This window comes from Argiope bruennichi, chromosome 4, assembly GCF_947563725.1.
Source record: "Argiope bruennichi chromosome 4, qqArgBrue1.1, whole genome shotgun sequence".
NCBI lineage: Eukaryota > Metazoa > Arthropoda > Arachnida > Araneae > Araneidae > Argiope > Argiope bruennichi.
In genome coordinates this window covers 103,392,260-103,412,207 of record NC_079154.1, presented here as the reverse complement: position 1 = coordinate 103,412,207, position 19,948 = coordinate 103,392,260, and positions in this window count along the sequence as shown.

The window sequence follows — 19,948 nt, the reverse complement described above, 5'->3', positions numbered from 1 at the left end:
AATTACAATTTATTAAAAATATTTTTATGTGTATCACATAAAAATATTTCACGGAAATATTCTACGGAATCACATATTCCGTTAAAGCTTACATATTTATACGTTTTGGGCATTAAGTATTCATCTCCCCATATGTAGTTGATGGGAAAGTAACAAACGTTCAGCAACAAGTTTCAATGACTGCATAAATTATGTAATAATGGCACGAAAATCATAGAAAAATAAGAATTATTTAATTGCTGCATCATATGTTGAGTAATTACTTTCATATAGTTTTTATACTTCTGTGCATAAACAACATTAGTTACTTGCATTACTAGTATTATTAGTAATATTAATTATTATGATTATTAATTAGTATTAGTAGTATTACTAGTAATATTTAGAGAAAACAATTATATTAATGAAAATTAGATCGTGTTGATATTCACTCGTATCTTCCATAAAACTAATGAAAGGTACAAGGTTTGAGCCAAATAAGCGAAAACTACACTATTATGAGTGCAAAACATTGTCAAAAAGATGCCAAGGCTTAAACCAATCAGAGCACGTCGGTATCCTTTGCCATAGACTTAGTCTGTACAATTTGCGAACTAGCAAGCAACACATGTGTTAACCCTGAATTCCATTTTTTAAAATAGTAATGGGGCTTCCAAAGATAACAGATGAATGACTAAAAATTTCGAAGAAATACAAAGCGAGTCTGGCAATTTGAAAAGAAAAGCTGATCATAAAATTACTAAGTTGGCAGCAAAATTTGAAACAAGCAAATGATGTTCTCATTTTGGGGATTTGAGTTTTGAATCGAACGTAGACCAATCAGAAACTGTACTTTCTCATCATGGAAAAATTAAGCTTTCAGCATTGAACGAATGGCAAGGGGAATTTAAAAACTTGCTAACTGAAACTGACGTACATCGCGTACAGTATCTGGCAACATCGAGATTGGCGATAGTACACATGTAAATACACATTTTATTTGATTACATTTTTCACTTATTAATCTAGCTAAATAAAAATGATGTAAATGAAATTTTAAGTAAATCGAAGAATGGCTGTCCTATTAAGAAGAGTGCAAGGTATACAATTAAAACTAGTTATGTATTATTACTTTCAAATCTATCGGCATTTCTGTGACACGTTACTTTTCATTAATTGTTGTACAAGTCAATGTTAAAGCAACTGTTGCCTGATACCAGCATCTCTTGAGTATTTTTTTTATTGAAATTTATTTCTATTGATTTATAAGAGCCATTTGTTAATAAATTTGTAAAGCAATTTTTAAAATTGCAAATTTTATTTTTACTGGAGAATTTAAAAGAAGGATATTATTTAATGAACTTCAGTAAATTTCACACAACGAGTATGTTTACAATTTTCCTTTAGCAATCGTTGAAAAATATTTTTTATCAAAGTATACATAACTAAATAAGTCTAAAATTTGAGAATAATAATGAATATCTCCAATTCAATAAAGTATCAAAAATTTTTATGTAAGGAAAAATCGTTAAAAATACGTATGAATAAATGTGTCTTTAAATTATAAAAATTACTAATTAATTAAGATTTTAAAGAAAAGTAAATGAAATATTTCTAAAAACGTGAAACGTGAGAATTTATCAAAAAATTATTAATCAGAATTCTCTTTTAAAACAGAAAATGCTATTATTTTTTACAGTCAATTCTTGAAAGTAATATGTATGATTATTACAAAATTCTTTTTTTGATATAATAGTGGAATACTCTTAAACGAAAATAATTTTTTTTCAAACTTGTTACAGCAAATTTACATATATGTTTGTAAAAAATTCCTACATTTATTCTAGTAATCTCTCGTTTATTGAAAACTATCTTTTCAATATTTACTTTCTCTAGCGCTAGATTTAATGAAAATGCAGAATTGATTCTCTTAAGATTTGAAGTAAAAGCTTTTAAAAGATCCATCCAATATTATTTTTCCATCTTTCCCAATTTTATTTCCCAAATGTTGTAAATCAAGGAACTTAAAAAAAAAATAAGAGTAAAGAAATAGATCTAAAAATCAAATAAAAATAAAAGGAGAATAAAGAAAAATTAGAATGCTAACTATCTTGAAAACAAACCTATAAAAAAAATTAAGGTTACTTTTCAATCTAATAATCGTTAAATTTGTATCTCTGGATTTGATTACGATACTGTTGCCTTCAGTATCAGAACAATTCAGATATTGCAATTTGAAATCGTTGAATAATAACCGTCAAAGATAGTTTTCGGTGATTTTAGTCATAATATTCCTCATTGCTTGAGAGGTGAAATCAGTTTAATGTTTCGAGGAACACTTAAGAATATACATAAGGTTTGATAGCCAGTGATTAGGCTATGATCCAGTGAAACAACCGGCTTTAATGGAGTCTGTTGGGGAATCGATTACATGGGCTATATTCCACTGGCCCCTTGAACATTAGCAGGACACGCATTTTATCTCGATTTTGACGCAGAAAATGGATTTTGAAGCCATCTTAATGATGTCTGTCGATCCATACGCAGGATTAAATTGTTAAGTGAACATATTACCGGTTGATCTTAATGTTAAATGGGGGAGATATTGAAATCGATAAGGTTTTGCCATTAATACGAGTTTCCACATCGGGTACCCTTACAAATTGCACTTGCGATGTGAACCATTTGAAGGAAAATGAAATGCGATATATATGCCTTTTTTAATAAATCATAAGGTCATTTGATGATACCAACGAGAGTTCTGGAAGACATTAGATACATTTTATAGTAATAACCTTACTGATTTAATACTAGGTAATTCAAATAATTTTATATGTATTCTAATTTTTAACATTACATAATCGATTTTATTTTTCTATTATTTATGAATAGAAATTGGAATAACATCTGATCCAAAGGTTTTCGGTTAAATTAGTATTCCATTGTGCAAGGAATAAAGGAATTTTAATTAATTATTTGCCTTAGAAAGCAACTAAATTTTTTTATTTAATGTTTTGCCAATATGTATAAATTCGAGATATGCTGAAATCTATATGATTGTTCAATTAAGTAATTTTTTTTCTTCCTCGATGTATCAAGTATTTTTTTTTTCAAAAATGAGTTGTTTCCCAATTTTACCAGCATATATTTTTTAAAATTGGTGTAGCGTTCTGATAATTTTACCATGTATTCTTTCTATACACATTCTACATCTCTCGTTATATTTTGTGCCTGCAAATTTATCTCGTCTTCTAAATGATTAAAAGAACATATTTTTGAAAGTTGGAGTATGATTATGACTTGCAAAAAGTTTACTCATACACAATTCAATACTTCAATGAAAGTGTGTTAAATAATATTTGAATGTTAATTTTAAATAATATTTGAAATTCAATAATATATTAATTCATTGGAAGCAAACTTATAAAGATTTCCCAGAACCATTAATTTGTGTTTAGATAACAATACATTTTTCTTAAGATATTTAATTTTACCTCTAAATGTCAAAGTTTGAAAACAATTAAGTTTTGAATGCTACTTCGAAAATTTGAAGTTCCATAATTCTATATTTATCTATTCTGGATTCAGAATAAAATTCTGCCTCTGTATTGTAATATTATTATATTTTCTCCCGAAATGATTTCTGTGAATTTATTATTAAATTAAATTAATTTAAACTCATTTTATTTTAGTTTTTTTTTGAATTTTTAAGATAAGTGAGATTAATGTGCCTTTTAGAAGTTCTTATGCCAACTATGACAACAACCTAGAATTTCTTATGCCAACTTGACAACAGCCTAGAGCTGGCGTCCATGCATAGGGGTAGAACATCTTCCCCGTGATCTGGGCGTCCCGGGTTCGAATCCCGGTTCGGGCATGGCTGTTCTTCATCTGTGTTCTGCCTATGAGGTGTGTGAATGTGCCCCCCCCTGAAAAAAGGGTTTGTGCAACCGAATGTGTGAGTTTCATCTTCATATGAGCTAGAAGTCAGACTTCTGCCCTCGGGTGCTCAGGGGTCTTTACCCTCAGAAGCCACTGCATCCCCTTTCCGTGGTAACGCGGACACGGCATCATCATCATCACAACAATCTAGAAGTTCTTATGACAACCTTGACAACAACCTAGAAGTTCTTATGACAACCTTGACAACAACCTAGAAGTTCTTATGACAACCTTAACAACAACCTAGAAGTTCTTAAGACAAGCTTGGCAACGACCTAGACTTTCTTATGAGAATCTTGACAACAACCTAGAAGTTCTTATGAGAACTAACCGTTTTCAGATAAACAGGACAATACTATAGCAGGACAATGCAATACTATAAACTTCCTCTTCAAACTTCTTAACAATTTAGGAAGACTGATGTCTGAATCTATGGATTCAATAAATAACAGGTCTGTGCATAAGACGATTCTATGGTAGAATCACATGTCGAAACATCAAGCTCCGACTTCAATGTTTAGAGGTTTTATCTTCAAGCAAATATAATATCCTTAAAAATTTATTAAAATATGAGTAGTAAGTTGGGTTTATAAAATTAATTTTTAAGGAAAAATGACACTTTGGCCATTCAGAAACTTATATTTTTTAAGTAATTTATGAGCAATTAACTAATTTAGGGAATCAGTAGTCGTTGTTGATTGCGAAAAGTTTGAATAAATGTAAAAATAGTTTTTCGTGTTGATTAGATTCAAATATAGTTATTTTCTTTCGCATTTCATTGTTATTATATGGACTGAAATAAACCATGGTGAATTAAAAAATATCGATATCTTAATATTATCATAAAAATATTAATATTATCATCAATATCTTAATATTAATATTATCATAAAAATGTTAATATTATCATCAATATCTTAATATTAATATTATCATAAAAATATTAATATTATCATCAATATCTTAATATTAACATTATCATAAAAATATTAATATTATCATAAAAATATTAATATTATCATCAATATCTTAATATTAATATTATCAGAAAAATATTAATATTATCATCAATATCTTAATATTAATATTATCATCAATATCTTAATATTAATATTATCATAAAAATATTAATACTATAATCAATATCTTAATATTAATATTATCATAAAAATATTTATATTATCATAAAAATATTAATATTATCATCAATATCTTAATATTAATATTATCATAAAATATTAATACTATCATCAATATCTTAATATTAATATTATCATAAAAATATTAATATTATCATCAATATCTTAATATTAATATTATCATAAAAATATTAATACTATCATCAATATCTTAATATTAATATTATCATCAATATCTTAATATTAATATTATCATAAAAATATTAATACTATCATCAATATCTTAATATTAATATTATCATCAATATCTTAATATTAATATTATCATAAAAATATTAATACTATCATCAATATCTTAATATTAATACTATCATAAAAATATTAATACTATCATCAATATCTTAATATTAATATTATCATTGACATCTTAATATTATCATAAAATATTAATGTTATCAATACTATCTTAATATTATCATATATAATATAAATTCTGCAAACAGTTGCCATAATACGTTTATAGAAATAAAAAAAAAGAAATAATTAAGGAAAATGTAGAAAATTTGGTTAACAACGACCATATTTCCATTTTATTCCAATATTTTAGCCTTTTTCTCTTTTAATACAGATATGAAAGCTTTACATATTAAATAATAAAACGATCAAAATGTATACATATTACCTTTTTTTGGGTTTTTAAAAATATCTTTTATAATAATAATGAAAAGGTAACATTATATTTCCTGAAAATTATCTTTAGGCGTATATATATATTTATTATTTAATATGTATAACCTACGATGGTATTTTAAAGTGATTATATATTTTAAATTCCAAGAATGAATTTTTAAGAAAACGTGGAATTGGACTGAAATCTTTAATATTTCTGCGATAGAAAACTAGATACTGTTTAAAGAACTAAGTTTTCAGTTAAATAAAGCAGAGTGTTGCATTTTACTTTTACTTTGATGAAATGTTTTAAGCATTTTTTTTTGTATCTTTCGTCTATTTTTTTATTAAATCGAGTATGTTTATTGTAACGATGTAGAGGCTGTTAAAAGAAATACTAATCAATTATTAATTATATTTTTTTATTTCCGACAATCAGTTAGATAAATGCATAAAGTGTGTATAATTATACGTCCATTCGCTTTATCAGTTATTAATATTTCAATTACAATAGTTAAAGAATTATCAATCCATTTTTATGAAGTAAAAAATTCTGGGGAAACAAGAAGAAAAAGGACTAATGAAAAATCAAAACTAATATTTTAGGAATTCTTGAAAATCAATAAAAGGCATTTTCATTTGCATTCAGGAAAAACAAATAAACAGATATACAAAATGGTGATGATTCCGTTCTTAGAATTTGAAATATGATGAACATTCTTCTCAGAATGGAATCCGTTGCCCTTTTAGTGACAAGAAATATCTCCAGTTTTAAACAGAGCTATTTATACATTCGAGTGGGAGCATCCGGGGAAGCAATCAAAGATTATTTCTTAGAAAAGCTTACAGAAAAGTAACTGATTTCTAAACGATTTTCTAGAAACATAAAATGCATTTTAATGATTATAAAGAAAAATATCTGGTTTTTACTTTGTTCTTGAAAAAAAAATAATAATTCATCAACAAAACCAATGGTTCAACGAAAATTTAAATTATAAAAGTTTATAAAAAAATCGAAACACAAAAATAGATTTAGCGAAATTAAAATAAAAATAATTGATTGTAAGTTTGACAAATTTTTAATTTTCTGTTCAGTTTGTTTAATGATATTCGAAGAAAATTTGTGTACGTCTTGAAACTCGATTTGTTTTTTCTAGCGAAGAATTTTGGAACTATTTTCCGAGAACTGAAAAAAGTACTCATCAAGTAGTTCTCATGAAAAAAAGATTTCATTTGTGAGAAAGGAAACCCTACACCAGGGAAGCACTCCAAAATCAGGGATGAGACGTTTCCGGTATGGTATTAACTCTGCCCTGCATTACAGATTTCACTAGATTATTATATTACAGATGATGCCTATTTAAACAGTTGCTTTCTTACCGCCACAGTGCAGAACGCCTTTTAGTAAAAATAATGCTATAAAGTACATTTATATTATTGCAGCATTTGTTGCCTATTTTACAGACCAAATACATCTTTGAATTGAGAATACAGTATCTGCCCATTTTCTTGAATCTTGTACCATTTTCGAGATAGAAAAGTTTCCACCGTGTGTTGCCAGATAGGGACACAACCGATCTCATCGTAAGTGCATGCCACTTTAGGAACAGTAGTGAACTGTGGTGAATAGCATATAAGCCAGTTAACAACAATGTTGCACGATCAATTGCTTTTGCATAATGCTTATGTTACTAGACTGCGAACCACAAGGTCCCAGGTTCTATCCTTCGAACATACCAATCCGCTAAACTAGTGACCTCGGAAGATGAACCTTCAACCTTCGTACAGTTGTTGTGGCGCCATCTACCCACAGCAAACCAAAGTCGTCAGATTCACTTGACGCAGCAAACCAAAGTCGTCAGACTCACTTAACGCATCAACACAAAAAGCCCGCAGCAACACAAAATCGTCAGACTTACGTGACGCAGCATCAGCAACCACTCACTCACACACGTTCGCTATAACGCTTGGTGCTACTCAACTGGGTACAGGCCCATTAGACAACAGCTAAATACATCACCACTCAACAGCCATATCGTTCGTCTCACCTCCGACTCACTAGAGAGATTCTGTGGCGAATAGCATATAAGCCAGTTAACAAATACGCTGCACGAGGAATTGCTTTTGCATAATGGTTATGTTACTGGACTGCAAACCACAAGGTCCGTAGGTTTTATCCTAGCATATCACATATTGCTAAAGAACCATATAACAGAACCACGTTTCTGACAATAGTTGCCGTCATTTTTAAGTTAATGTGAGGTAGAAGGTGATTAGTGGCCACCGAGTATAATACTGTTGAGAAGAGTTCCCAGATATCGAGTATATATCAGAAGCACTTAAACAAATGCAAAGTCCCATGGGCCAATCTATATAGAACCCAAGTAATTCCTATTAAAAGTAGTTCTTTCTAAATCGTTTCATAGACTTTCTATTGAATAATGTTATGTATTCAAATCGAAAATGAATATCAAATCATTTGTAGAAGAACGTTTGTCCATTTTTTTTCACATAGATTCTTGTGAAAAAAAACCCATCAAATGTTAGCTTTAATAATCTTTCAGTAAGTAAAAATGATCGTATCTACATCCCATTAACTATGCCGTAGTGATAAAATGATTATTTTCATTTATATTTATGGAAATGTCGAGAATTTGAGAACAAGTTTATTTGAAAATAATACCCATAAACCCTTTGTCAATTAGATTGAATTAAATGGGAAATCTGAAAACAGAGATATGACTGGAGCTTTAATGATAGATTGAGCATAGAAAGGGATAATATTTCTGATTCAAAATAGTAAAGGATGAAGAAAAAAATATTGCAGCGCTTTTTTATGATCTGAGTATTTGCGTCGATATCTAAAGCAATAGTTAAAACGCATTTCTTCAAAATGGCCTCTAAAAATTGATGGATATGAAACTGAGGAATGTTAAATATGGCACACTCCTTTAATGCTAATTAAATGTTTAAGAAAGTCTGTGTTTTGATTTAATGTATGTCCAAGTCGGTTGAAATATTTTAACATGATTGATAGAATACAGTTAAAATTCTCACAATCGTTTACATAATAGATTTAAAAACGGAACAGTTTGTTGTCTTAAGCTTGTGGACAACAGTCTTATGTGGGCATTCAATGGATCGGAATACTTTAAATGATGGCATTTAAGCATGGGATAATTCCAAATTATATGTATTATTGCCTGGGAGATTAGATAATGTTATCCATCAAATGCAAATTTATGCGAATATGAATATGTAGCATCATATGTTGATCACCCGAAATATTTAATGATTTATAAGCGTTCACATAATACACTTTCCAGACAACCTTATTAACAGACCCCTTACAGAGAATTGTTTTTTATTCTTTCACCGGTCATATATAATATGAAAACGTTCGTCATTTCTGTTACTCAAAATATTGTTCTAGATACAGAGAATGTGGGATCTTGACTTTTATATTTATTTAGTAGACTAGTCGAGAGTGATTTTAAAGGATTTTTCAATCTTGAGACAGCCTTGGAATCACTCTCTTTATGAAATATGGCAAAAAAGGGATTTCGTTGATAGAATCTTGTAGTGGAAGGTATGATGTTGGATGGCTGGTCGATATTACAAATCATTGACAGGGTTACAAGAATAAGAATATTGAATCGTAATTGAGTGTTTCTGGGCACGACGTAAAAACATTTTATGGACGACAGCTGGGATTCACACAAAGATTAGTTCTTGAATGAATTTTTGGAGATAAATGGGTCTATCCAGGTTTACAGTTCTGAATTCGATATAGCAAACGTTCCAAAAGGAGAAATGAAGGACGTTCTAGAATGAAAAATAAAGGATGTTCTAAAATGAAAATGAAGGATTTTCTAAAATGAAAAATGAAGGATGTTCTAAAAGGAATTATTAGACGACATTAAATCAATATGAAAGTTCTCAATTTAAGTATTATATTGTCAATAGGGAATTTTTTTTATCATACATGGAATGTTATAGAATAAGATCCTATTTAGGTTTTACATTAAGACCGCCGCATTCTTGCCTAAACTGCAATGAATCTTAAATAATACCATTTCTACTTTTATACTCTATGCAAAGAATCCATTCTAATCGTGATCTTATTTTAAACCTTTAGAGATTGCATAAAGTTTCAGATGGATAAATGCTTTGAATGCAATAAAGAATCATATTTAAAGTTGTCTGATATAATAAATAGTTGCTTCAGAAATTACCAGATCTAAATTTTTATGTAGTTTCCCGGTATTATATGTTATCTCTACTTACAATAAAGATGGACAAATGTATTGGCGATCTACAGGTCAGACCGTTTGACTTAGAGCTATCCAATTTGATTTGCATATAATTTGAATGGTGGGAAAAATGTGCATCTGAGAGCGATTTCTCTTGAAATATTAATTAATTTAAAAATAAGCTAGATTTCGATGTTTTTTCTCGATGACTTCCAAAAATATTACCGCATAAAATATTTGTATACGTTTTAAAATCCGAAATATTATTTTTCTACGATAACAATATAATTGCTGTAAAGTCCTTTAGGTTATATGTAAATATCTTTAAAAAGATTTTAAGTATATTTCAAAATTATAGCTTCCTTATTATTATAAAATCGAAATCGTTTTTATTGTTTCATCAGATATTTGATAGCGTGATTTCCTTTCCGTTGTTGAAAGTTGAAATGAATTTTGTTTAATATCTATGTAGTTTAAAGAACAAATAAAAAAGAGGTTATTATGCTATTAAATTTGGAAGATAGAAGTAACGGACATAATAACGCCATGATGTCGTGGAATTGTTATTTTAAAAATTATTCTTGTAGTAATCTTTAAATAATATATATATTTCGTTTTGAGACATAATATTCAATCACTTGAATAATACATTATTGGTAATTTACCAACTTCTGGGAATGGTTTGAAAGCAATTTATCGAAATCATGACTACTATTTGTTTCTGGGGTAACAGGGGAGAGCAAAGAACATTCAATCTTTCTGTATTTGCAAAATTCGGTTTATTATTTTCTAATTTTATTCAATTTTTGTTGAACGAATCGTCTTTCTTTTTATTCTTTTGTTTATGTGTAAAATTTCTTGGAAGACAAAGGGAAAACTTCGATGCTGAAATAAATGATTTTGAAGGCGCACAAAAATAAACAAATAAATAAATCCAGCAAACAGATTGCATTTTTAAAATGCATCTTCTTTTTTAAGTAGATTTTTTTTTATTCCTGATTTCGTCTGATGCCTAAAACATCACCATTATTTAGAGATCGTTAGCATCATTTTCTTGAAAGGTAAATTTTTAGATAGCGTGTGTAGGCGTCATTCTCCTGTGCTGGATTTATGATCTATTCTAAGGAACAAATCTTAAGCGAAACATTCATCGAATTCTACTTGATACCAAGGAAAAATGAAGGGAATCCTTAAAAAATTTTGAGCTTTTGAAGGAAATAAAATTTAAAAATACAGGAAGGGAGAGGAAATGTAAATATTCAATTTAAGAATGCGCGTTGTTATATAATTTTTATAGAGAACTCGAAGTCCGTAAAATTATTTGTGATTATCGTTTTTATGACGTCATGTAAATCAAGCAGGATTCGTTTAAGCTATGAGCAGTACGTTTTTCGGTTATTATGTCTGTAAGAGACTTATTTTGAAGGTCGCTGTTGTTTTACATAGCTTAACCGCAACTGCAGACGGGAGTCAAAATGATTCCGCGTTGTTCATCAGCTCTGTTATCACGTGGTATTTTGTACTTGAATAGAATCATTTCCCCAATGATTTCAAGCTGTACTTTCTACAGTATGTTGGCTAAAAGTCTAAGTATGAATACGTGAGCATAACCGAGTTATTCTTTTTCAAAGATTTTGTTTTTATTTATGAAGTCATTGACTCAATGTCTCTAAAACTGCTTTTAATTTGAATGATGCAAAAAAGAATAAAGAAATATTTTTAAAATGATATTTTAAAATATTGTATTCTTCATTTTTTTTGTTAAATTCTAACAGTTATTAAGATTTGTGTAATTTCGTAATATCTAAACGAAGTAAATACTCATTAAAAGATTGTTTAGGGTTTTTTACGGCATCTTTCCAACATTTTATATTATAACATTTAACACTTTTAAATTCCAATGCTGTTTAAAAAAGGCAAAAAAAAAAGGAAAATAACAATGGAGTCATTTTGACTCTGACTGCTTGAGAAAATTTATACCCCCAGTTACGGTGTATATATATATATATATATATATATATATATATATATATATATATCAAAGGCCCCTAAAAAAATAATAATTGGGTAATGGTATCTAAATTAATATTTGATTATTGCTTCTAAATCATTTTATATTATATCATAACTTCATATTGTTTACAAGTCTCATATTAGGTGCTTTTATTTTTAATGAAAATTATTTCCGTTTTTTAAAATTTAATTTAATTCCAAATTTTTCAGAATATTTTTGGGTATTTTTTACTGATTTATATAAGGAAGAAGAATTTTCCTTCATTTATAGAAGGATCTATAAGCAAAAAGCTATAAAAAAGAATATATAAGCAAAAATAAATAACGTGATGTTTTGGGCTTATTTACAACTTATCAGGAGCCATGATATTTTCTCCTTCTGATGCTTTCAAAAACGACAAGAAATTAATTTCACAACAAATATTTCTCTTGCTATTCATTTTTTTATCATGAAATATCGACTTTCACTATCATTCAAAAGAAAAACGATCGTTCAAAGAAATTCATGATTCAAATTCTCAGAAACGCAGCTATTGGAATTCTGTTTTAAGGTATCTGTCTACGTGCGAAGACAAATTTTTGAAAAAACTGTTTAATTTTCATTTTTAGTTTATTTTTTAGGTTATTGCAATTCAAAACAATGAATAATACCATTTAAAAAGTTTTATGTAATTTGCAACTCAGTCAAATGGGGAAATTTGGGTAAAAAACTGTGAAAATTGGTGTAAAACGCAAAACATCCTAACAAGAATTCTAATCAAAATTTTCAAATTCTTTTTCTACAAAATATGGTTAGAGCTTTAGTGAAGGCAATGAACTAGGATCTAAGAAATATTTGCATTTATAAGAAAGTTATAGCAGTTCGAGTATTTCCTAACTGAAAATTTATCAAAATTCTTATGCATAAACAACATTAATGAGCTCTAAATAAAAAACTATTCATCTCAAAACTATAATCCTAGTTCATTACCTTTAGGATAGTATAAATAACATACATACAAAATTTCATTAAAAAATATTCATAATATTTTGAGATAACATGTTTTGCGTATCAAACTTTTTACAAAATTAAAGTTCCTCAAAAAATGCATTTAAAGTTTTTAATTGTGTTTTATGAAAAATATCTCTCTTTATTTTTATTAATATTCACCACATTTATATGATACACCTTCTTTGTTAACAATTTTATCTATTTTCTTCTTTCTAACAGCTCTTAATTTTTTCCTGGCAACTTTTGTTGTACCCAATGACTGCCTTTTTGACGTGATGATTCTTTCTTTATCGAGAGAAAGGAAGTGTCTCAGGGTATAATCCCCAGGAGTTATTCCCAGTTCAAAAAAAATTGCCAAGAGACCATAAAATCCATCATTGAAAATTATTGCAGTTATTGATGCTCCCAAACGTAAAGTCTGTAGCTCCACAAATGTGTTTTTGGGAATTATTGTCCACAAAAGATTATTGAAGCTTTCATTGGCATTTTGAGTCTTACTGTGTAAGCATTTTTTCAATAAGTTTTGATCGCATAGCTGCATATATGTTGGCTTAATGATTTTAATAATGTTCTTTGGAAGACCTGCATTTGTTTCTTTGAATTTTTTTCCACAGGAAATTGCACGTTGATATTTACACCAACTGTCCTTTCCTGTTGGGCACTGTCCATGCATGGGATGTTTATTATTAGAACATGTATGAGCAAATGCAGCAATGGTTGCACTCTGCATTTGCAATAAATTCCCTGCATTAGCTCTAATTGCTATCCCATAGTAATTTTGCAACTTATTTATGAAGGAGTCTGTTAATTTCCCTTTGCCACCAAGAGATTTATTCGATGACTTTAATTTTCTCAAACGAGTGCCTACTCGCTTCTGAATATGGCCAATGCATTCCAGTTGTGAAACGGAATCTTTACCATAAATGTCTTTAACTGTATCATAGCCCTTAGAGTCACCATCTCCATAGTATTGTGAATAAATGAGTTTACGACAACTCTTGGAACGCTCAAATATTCTGTAAGCACCAAGCACTTCCATACTTCCAGATGAACTCTTATGATTTGCACACTGATGTTTTGATGCACATGATAAATTCAGCTTTTTCGTGTGACACCATTGGCAAAACTGAGACATCACTTCAATATCCAGCACCTTACCACATGTCACAGAGATTGCACTCACTACTCCATTCAGTGATGAAAACCCTCTCCGTTGCCATGTTCCATCAACAGATACACCACATTCAGTAATAGCAGCAGGGTTTTTATTGTCTTTTAACTCAGTAGCAGCAATATTCATTGAATTTTCTGCAACAGAATGAGCAGCACGAAGAAGCTTCAGTTCCTGCATTCTGAATGCTTGTTTGGAAAGAAAAGATGGAAAATTGAGGGTAGCAAAAAATTTCTTTCCAGCTGTATAACCCTTTCCAATGATTCTAAGTGCGTACACAAGTCGAGTGTTTATTTCATTGGATGTGTTTTTCTTTTTAGATGAAGAAAAACCTTTGTAAAAGGAGCAATTCTTGCATTTGAGGCAGAAATTCGAACACAATCCAAAGGTAGAATCCTCTATCAAATAGAAGTTGCTTTTGAAGCATAAAGGACAACATAAAAGAGTAAAAACACTTATTAAATCTCGATATCAATAATTCGAAATCCAGAAAGGTTATTTGTTTTCAAATCAGGAACATTATCTTCACATAACTGCGAATTCAGCAGTTTCTTTTCGCTGCAAGTCTTTTGTTTTGAATCTGATACACCAACAGAGTCTGCAGCTTGCATGGAAGAAGAATGCCTATTTCCATGAAACTTTCGTTTCTTACTTCTGTTAATGCTTTTTCCACCCATTTAAAACACTTTTTAAACAAAAAGCAATAAATATTCAAATCAAACTAAGCTGTATTCACTCGAAAAAGCAAAGTAAATAAACATATAACACGAGACGAGCAGATGTTTTCAAACGTAAACAATGTTCGAGAAGCAGCTGTTGCCAATCTTTTCTGTATATAAAGAGCTGAAAATTAATTCAAATTTAGGTGGCTTGCACATAGTTTTGTATAAATTTAAAAAAATAATTAATTTATGATTTTAGGAGCGTATGTTTGATGAAACGACGAAAAACATTCAACTTCCGGTAAGCACTTCCGGTTTCGTTTTCGACTCTTTTGAATTACATAAATCTTCATATCTCCATTTCTATCAATCGTAGGAGAAAAATAAATACAGATTTAGAAAGCTAAATAAATGCACTTTAAAATAAAAAAATAAAAAAAAATTGTGAATTTTGACCAAAAGTGGCCTTTTAGACGTAGACAGATACCAGGTTAAAGCGGGGGTTGTGCTGTTGTCGGGCAAGAGATGTATTCGCGGAAGTAGAAATGCAAAACTATTTCTCTTCATATATTCTTAAAATATCGTAGTACTCGGAAAATTTGGATTTGAAAAATATAAAATATATCTTTGATATTGAAAATATTGGAATTTGCTTTAAAGTGTTTCAGCGGAAGCAAATTTTTTTAAACTTTAACTCTATGACGTGCAGTTGAAGGTCCCGGCCAGTGCCCAATGAATCGCAGGAACCTTCTTCACTCTGCTCTGAAGTCCTAAAGATGTTCAAATCCTTGAATAACATTAGGACAGAAACATTTCACAAAAACATTTCGTAAAAAAATAAAATTTTCTAACTGTATATGACGTTTATAGATCTTATGATTGCAAATTCATTGCGATGTTGAATTTATACTTTTATAAATGTATAAATATTTTTCAGCTTGATATTTCAATAGCCTTTAACTCCCGAAAGTACATGTTTTGACTATTGAATTTTTTTTGTCCAAAGTAGAATGTAAAATTCCTTATCTGTCTGTAGAAAAAAAAAAGAAACTGATTTAAAGGTATATAGTTTATTTAAATTGTATTCATGAATGAATTTATGTGAAATGAAATAAGAAAAAACTTAATATTAACAATTTTTTTTAATCTTTTACTAAATCCATACAATTAAGCCATACTAAAAAATAGAAATATTTTTTTCTGTTTTCTTGTTTAATTTATTGCTATTGATGATCTTGATTCAATTTCTAAAATTAGTTTTTTCAAACTATATGGTGGAGCTGCTGGTATAAAATTTATAAAATAAAAAGTTAATTAAATATATCTATTAATTAATAATTCATTAGAGTACTGTCATTAAGAACACGTGGTATCTAAAATTTCAAATTTCTATCTCATCAAGACTAGAGGCAATAATTGAGGACAAAATTCCATCTTTACACACGTAAGAAACAAGTGAAACAAAGGTATATTAAAAATTACTTGCATAAGATGGCGATTAAAATGATATAATGAAGGCACTATATAAAATTATAACGTATTTTGGAAAAATTTTATGTTATTGTTTTTTTATATTTAGAGAAATAAGTTAGAATCACTGCCATACAATATGCAATATTTATAGAAATAAATAAGGGAAAATACTTTTATCTGAATTGAAAAGATTTTTATTTCGCTTGCCATAACTTTTTCGAATTGAAAATAAATTAAGAATTAAATAAATATTCGCGTGAAAATATCTAATTTTAAAACCAAAGAATCTTAATTACAATTTCAAATTAAAATGTTTAAATACCAATCGTTGAATATCTAACTTTAAAGATGTAATTCTTTTCTTTACTGCATTGACTACTTATTTCTTTCATGTTATCTACTGGATTTTCATTGTAAAAATAAAACAAAACTATATTATTAAGCAAAAAAAAAATACTTAAGGGCATAGTTAATTTTTTTACTCATTCGAATTAAGAAATATATTTCGGAAGAAATTTTAGAAAGCTTATGACATTTAATGTGTGATGTCTTATTTACCAAAAGATTAATTTCATATATTTCACAATTTTCTGCTTATTAACTATAATATGACTTGTGGACAGTTGAGAGCCAACTCAAAAGTTTTTCCTGTAAACCAACCCCAGTTCAAAATTAACTAATTCAAACGAAAAAAAAAAAGATTTTGTGGAGTTTAACAATTAATTATAAATCTTATAGCAAATCCCATATATTCAAAAATTGTTCATTCGAATTATCTTTTAGAGTTCAATTCCATTTCCTTAGAAGCTTATTTTAAGTAAAAAAAAACACATTTGGTATATTTAAAAAAGTCATGTTTCAGTTTAAGTATGATATCTGAAAATGTTAAATTTAAGAATCGTTTGTAAAATTACTTTTCACGGGTCATTTTGCACATGAGAGGAAATATTTTAAATTATTTGTCAATAGAATAAAAATGTTTGAAAAATAAAATAACGTAAATCGTTTCTTCATGGTGAACTATAAAGGAAAAAATAACCGACGATAAGAAAATGGGACCTTATAAAGAAAGTTCGCGATCTTATTCAAATATCGAGTGAACTCATAAACAAAAGACGAATTTCGGTTTAAAAGACTTGATATCTTTGTAGTGTGTTGCGAGGTGTTAGCTGCTATCTATTGCATTTGTGACACGGTTATCAAAAATCAATTTAAAACCTTGAAGAAAAAGTTTGAAGCAAAATAATCGTCAAAAAAATCTATAGCGAAAGAAAAGACAGAAAGTAAAAGAAAGAAAAAAAGAAAGAAAGGAAGACGAAGAAGGGACGAAACGATGGTTCAAGAACTTTCATATCGATTACCGATTTTCGTGTGTAAATTTATTTTGGGGTGCATTATCGTTATCACAGAAGATCATGATATTGATTCAAGGTTTTTGTTTACACTCACCCCCCCCCCCCCTCATTTTTTCACAGAGAGTTTCCTGCTCAGCGATTGGGAAGCAGAAAAGAATAGTTTTTTACTTGTCAGATGGAGTTATCGAATCTACGAAGTATATTTTATGGGCCAAGAACCCATAAAAGTACTTAATAGAGTGCACAAATCTTAAGTAATTAGTTTTTGCAAGTGATTGGGGTCTTTATATTACCACAAAAGTGAAAAAGGATTTCTAAATGATCCACATAATTCACGAAAGCATTATTAAATGGCATTTTCATACGACAGAGAAATGTGACGGCAAAACTATTGATTAGTTTTCGAAAAGTAAGAAAGATAAGCAGAAATAAATTATTTGATATGGGTTTTTATTGTACTTTTTATGATTACATTATTCTTTATATCAGATAACCATTAATTAATATTTTCAGTATATGTTTTCTTAAGACGCTTTTCTGTCTTGTTTTCAACGCATTTCGTTCCATATCAGTGTTGCAAAACAAAACAATTATAATGCAGTTACAACAACATAATTGTATGTGACATAAAGTTATTTAAAGATATAAATTTAATATGCACACTATAATTATAGTTTAATGTCAAAACTTTCAAATATTTATTCAAAAAATGTTCCCGCCTTGGTTTTATTGTATTTCACTTCATATCAGTGCTTAAAAAAATTCTTATTACAATACAATTTTGCATCACTTAAAATTACTTAAGGATATAAATTCAATGTTCAGCAATACAATTATAATTGAATACAAAATTTTTCAAACGTTTATTCAAAAATTCAAATATGTAATGCAATGATTTTCAAAAAATATTAAAAATTTGAGAATTACTTTGCAAATATCTTTAAGAAAAGAAAAAGAAGAAAAGAAAATCAAGACGGAGAACCATTTTAATTTTGATCCATTATAATAAAATACTCTAAAGTATTGCAACATATCCAATAATAAGAGAGCAGTATAAAGAATATTCAAATTTAGGCCGATTTTTTTCACGGACAGGATTGTGATTCTAATCCCCTTCAAAGTAGGTTGCTTGTGTTTTCTACACTTAACTCACCTGTTCATTCACTACCAAAAACACCTCTGAAAACCTTCTTTTAGAATGGTGTTCATTTCTGACGTTGCATTCTGCATTATTTCGTCTCTACATTTGAAATGGGATCCGTTCACTGTCGTCGTCAACTTTGGAAACAATCAGAAGTTGCTAGGAGTCATGTCTGGATACTAAGGAGGTTGACAAATACTGTAAATTGTTAGATTGCTTGACAAATCTATGTTTTTGCCAAGAATTATGGATAAGATGTGTTGAATTTGATGAAGCCTTGTCATAGTGCAACTACCATTTTTTTATCGTCCAGAGATTTGGCCTTTTACGTCAAACTACTTCATTTTGTTGTTTTTGTTTATAATGGCACTTGCCATGGACAAGCTCGCTGACGAAGTCAGTGATTTTAAGCCAAGGGAGCGTCTCTTGTTTTAGTAGCGCCAATTAGGGCCAAGAGTACGTCTTAGCTACTCACGCATCACATTCGCTTGCACAACCCCTTTTTACAGGGGGGCTCATTCACACATTTCACAGATAGAACAGGAAGAACAACCATGCCCGAACCGGGACTCGAACCCAGGACGGCCAGGTCACGGGGAAGACGCGCTACCCCTATGCCAGGACGCCGGCAAACTACTTCATGAAAGCTACAGATAGCTTATTGACAGTACTGTTTTGTCAATGTCGGTTCACGTTTTTGTAATCATATTTTCTCTTCTCGTAGCAGCAGCAGCATTCCGAATGATTTATGATCTATCAGGACTTTGATTATTCGCCATTGATATGCAGCTACTTTTAAATCTGTTGAACTATTCCGTAATTTGTTTTAAATCCTAAGCACCGTCGCCAAACACCTTCTGAACCATACGAATTGTTTCAATTCGAAAATCATCAAGTTTTTGACAGAATATGATTCAGAATATTTGTTCACTTCTTTTAATCATCGTGAGCGGAATTAAAAATTTTGACGGACATTTATGATAGCATTTAACTTGGAGGTCACCATGCAGGGACTGGTACTGACTGCATTCAAGCAGACGCCTTAAGATGTCTCCGTCTACTGGGAACAATGGCACCATTCTAACATCGTAACTGTGTGGGGTGATCAGTCGGAAAGTTTTCATACAGCTCTCATATTTCATCGTTTTATGCTCTGTTAT